The 4,922-nt window shown below is 26.1% G+C and overlaps 1 protein-coding gene across 1 annotated transcript in view; it reads right to left on the minus strand.

The window, feature by feature from the left end:
- LOC105623876 (facilitated trehalose transporter Tret1-2 homolog) overlaps positions 1-4,922 on the minus strand; it is a 50,029-nt gene that overhangs the window by 23,661 nt on the left and 21,446 nt on the right. The window lies entirely within an intron of this gene.

A 4,922-nucleotide genomic window follows, 5' to 3' on the forward strand; every position in this document is an offset into this window, starting at 1 on the left:
ACACACACACACACACACACACACACACACACAACACGACGACGACGACGACACACACACACACACACACACACACACACACACACACACACACACACACACACACACACACACACATAATTAAAGAGTCTCCCCCAATACATATACACACACACAAGATGTGCAAAATCCGACTAGCAATTTTCCCTTGGTCGCATCGGATGCTAATGTTAGCGAAAAATGAACAAAAATATGAAGATAACTTTGATACGCCCACGCCATATTTTCGGAACACAAAATTCATTACAGAGTGCGTCAAACTATGCAATTTGTTGGAGACGTAACACGTTCTTACTTTAGGAAAGATAATGAGTGGAACAAGAATGAATTCAAAATTTATCGAAAATTTCTTAAAGTACAAATTTTACCTTTGAAAATGGAAAAAACTTTAAATACGACTATTTTTTAATTGTGCATATAAAACTTGCTTGTTATGCAACAATAGTTGAAGTTATGTAAAATTTTAGTAATAAATTTATGTTGTGATAATTTTGTTGACGAGTGTATATGAACATAGGATAATTTCAGTTTATACGCTGCATCTATCAAAAACTTAATTTATTAAGTATTATTTACTATGTTTAAAATAAACGAATTATATCAATAAAAACTTTGTACTGTCTACTATTATGAAAAAAATATTGGAAATCCGAAATATTTATATTTCGTATTAAAAAATGAACTTTTCTAAATCCTTGTATATATTTTTGCCGTATATCCTATAGAGAATATATCGCTACTTAGGGGGAAGGGGAATATGTAGGGGGCTCATGAAAAATTTACAAATAATGCATATAAATAAGTCGTAAAATGATACAATAACTTATAAATGTTTATAACTTATATGTGTTTATAAAGTTTTAATAAGGAATAAGAAAATGATAAATATGTATATGAAGTAATAAATAATAATTACAATCTTCTCACATGTATTACAAATGTTATGACATGAGATATATATTTCAAGTAATGCATTTATTGAATTTAGTGCACTGAATTCAATCTGCACTTTGTTTACTTTGGGTATAAATTCTGCCCGTTAAAAATGCCGTATATATCTCAAACAGGGGTATACAAGATATACAAGACAACAAACTAAACAAAGAATACGAAAGCAAAGCACTTGTATTTTGCTACATGCTTTACATTCCATTACATGTATATATCACGAAATAACCATTAAGTCTTTTACACGCCCTACAATAATTATTTTATGTAAATTATAATTTATGACGTTACTTGTTAGTGACAAATCAATTCAACTTGCAATAATTTCATTAATTAATATTAACAGTAAGAAGCTGAAATCATAATACAATATTAATATAATATAAAGGCATGTAACAAAATAGTTGCGGGAAAATTACCCCCACTCTTTCTATTTTTTCTGATTTCTGCGGCGTAAATCCCAGCGCGGCGTATTTGCCGGAGTAATATGCATGCAATAATGAAAGCTTGTTTTTTATAGCTGCACTGGATGACAAAATTATTTTTTTAATTTTCATAAAACTTTTATACAAGAAAGACAAATCTAATATTTCGATTCGCGCATGTTTATTTGAATATAAATAATACATATGTATGTGTGCGTGAATATGTCGCGTGCCTGCTTGTTGAAAACGGATTGTACTATTTATGCATCTAAAATGTTATTTTAAATAGGATACAAAATAAAACATAAGTAAATTACACTTATAATTATTGAGTTAAAAGATATAACTTGTTACATATGCAAATATATTTAGCTGAGATAAGCATTTTTCATTGGCAGAAATAGTGCACACTCAGTGTACTTAAAACTGTTGTACACAAACATAAAGATGTACGTTCAATAAAAATATAGAAACGAATTAATACGAAATATTCAATATATTTTATTGTGTTATTTGATAAAATACACATTGGGAATTTTATCAATTGGAATATCTTACTTTTACATTTAGATTAGTATACAATAGCTTTAATGTGCACTGAGAGGTTAATAATTAAGAGGTTTGATAATCTTAACTATATATAAGTAATTTTTTTATGTATCAAAATTAATATGTTTAACATACGTTTTTTTTTGTAGTATAATTTACTAGAATGTTTCATAATGTTAAAAGAAATGAAGATTAAAATGATACTATATTTAGTTGGTGAATTATGAATCATTATTGCAATTTATGGAATAGCCTATTCAAAGATAGATCTTTAATTTATAATAGTCTTAAACGGAAGATGGAGAAAATCTAGAAAGAAACCTGAAACGTAATCATGATAAGTTCTCCTAAACGAATACGATTATGTAATGAAAAAAGCTTAAAAATTGAAAGTGCTTGAAAGTGAAAATAAAAACCATTTTAGTTGGTTCTCAATAAAATTATTTGTATATGAAAATATGTCCAATAATAATGCTGAGAATTGAGTGATGATCGAATTTATACGAAACCAGCAAAAGTGTCTAATTCTTATTTTAATTAAATTTTATATATATTTACATATATTGTGTAAATGGATGTATTTAGAAAATATCAGTTTAGAACAATAATTTTAAAAAGGCAAGAATTATTCTGTTTTTTATCGATCAAATATTATTAATTTTCAAATTCTCCAATCTTTTAATTGTATTTATAATTTAAAAATCTTTTTTTCACAGTTAAAGTGTAGAATACAAAAATACAGCGTACAGACAACAATTTTATACGAAAAACAAAAAAATTTGAAAAATTAAGTTTTGTAATAATATTATTAAGAAATAATAATAGTAATGTGAAAACATTAAAAATAATTAAAAAGGTAATTTTCACTATTTGTTTGAGAAAAAAATCAAGTTTGAAGAAATATTAGAAAATTACTTATGTATAATTATGTGTAAAATTATGCATAATTGTGTATGTGTAATTTTTTATGGATTTAATGTCTTTTTTTTAATTATATTTCGAAAACTATTCAAAGTATAAAAAAGTGTTTCATACAAAAGTTTTATAAATTGTTCTATTTATCCATGTAAATAATATTTAAAAGGAATTATCATATATAAAATTCATATTTTCAAAATTATTTCTTAATAATATTATTACATTTTTTTCAAATTTGTTTTGTTTTCATTGATTTCTATACTCTACAGTTAACTCGTGATAACATGTGCTGCATAAGAATTTTAGACTTTGTACGTTTGAGATAAGCTTAAATCGCACTAGAGATTACATGAAATATAATAACTATGCTTGTTAGAAATGAACTTTCGTATAAGAAGAGGAAGAAAAATTCAAAAATTTTATTTATATATACGAATGATATCGGTGTAAAGAGTAAAACAGAGCAATAATTATGATTAGTAGTAGGTGCGAATCTTGCAAGAGATAGTGCTACAATATGTTAGATAAAGACATATATGCATTTGAGATAAATAATATAATATAAGATAATATAAGAAATGAATTGACGGTATCAAAATTTTTATTTTGGAAAAATTTGTAATAAAAAAAAATCTGTAGTAATACATCGATTAAATTCGGCCGCGTTGCTTTAGTACCTTAAGTGATGAAATCTTTTATGCGCGCGCGTAAAACGGATTTAATGTCTTTTTTTTAATTATATTTCGAAAACTATTCAAAGTATCAAAAAATGTTTCATATAAAAGTTTTATAATAAATTGTTCTATTTATCCATGTAAATAATATTTAAAAGGAATTATTATATATAAAATTCATATTTTCAAAATTATTTCTTAATAATATTATTTATGTAAATAAATAAAAATAATTTTATTAAAAAAGTTTTATAATGAAAAATTGTTTAATATTTTAAATAATTTATAAAATATAACAAATAAAATCATTTTATGGAATGATTTTCTTTTTAAAAATTGTTTATTAGCTCCGACCAATATTTCATATATTTATATATTTGTAATTTGTATATATTTAAAGATCAGAATTTGATATTTCATAAAGTTCTTTTATTAAAATACTTTTTTTTTCAGGCAGAAGAAATAGGAAACATATTATGATACTAAAATACGACAATAATTTTAGATCAAAAGACTATGTGATTATATTGAAATTTAAGAAAAAAATTTATAATTTATAAATCTGTCATAAATATATATAGAATGGGATTGACTCCCGGTAAAAAATTTGCCATGCATGAATATATATAAACAAATAATTATGTATAAACATACATAAATATATATAAATATTCATAAACATATATTATTTTATATGAAATATATCCATACACGTTTTTTATACGAAATATATCTATACATTTACATCCTTTTTTTTTATAAAATTACTTTTTAGTAAAAATAATATTAGGTGTACAACTTTGCTTTCGCCGTTTTCCTATAGATGGCTTTAGCGGTAAGTGGTATTCGAAATAAATAGATCATAGACATCATACAATAAACTTGGGCATCTGTCAACATAACCCCATAGAAACATTAGTCGATTTGTGTCTGCATCATAAAGTTATTCTCGATTGAAAATGTCACGAGTCAAATTCTCGTCATTTGTGGGAGGTTTTAATTTTTTGCTTCAATATGAAGAAATCTGCGGCTGAGGCTCATCGAATGCTTTCAAATACTTATGGTGAGGCCGCTATTAGAACGTGAAAGAACGTGTCGTGAATGATTTCAACGCTTCAAGAACGGTGATTTTGATGTCCAAGGTCATGCTCTATATTTGGTGGGACCAGCTCGGCGTAGTGTATTATGAACTGTTAAAACCGACTGAAACAATCACAGGCGATCGGTATCGAACGCAATTGATGCATTTGAGCCGAGCATTGAAAGACAAACGGCCGCAATACAACGAGAGACACGATAAAGTGATTTTGCAGCATGACAATGCTTGACCCCATGTTGCGAAAGTGGTCAAAACATACTTGGAAACGTG

This window comes from Atta cephalotes, assembly GCF_000143395.1.
Source record: "Atta cephalotes unplaced genomic scaffold scaffold00066, whole genome shotgun sequence".
NCBI lineage: Eukaryota > Metazoa > Arthropoda > Insecta > Hymenoptera > Formicidae > Atta > Atta cephalotes.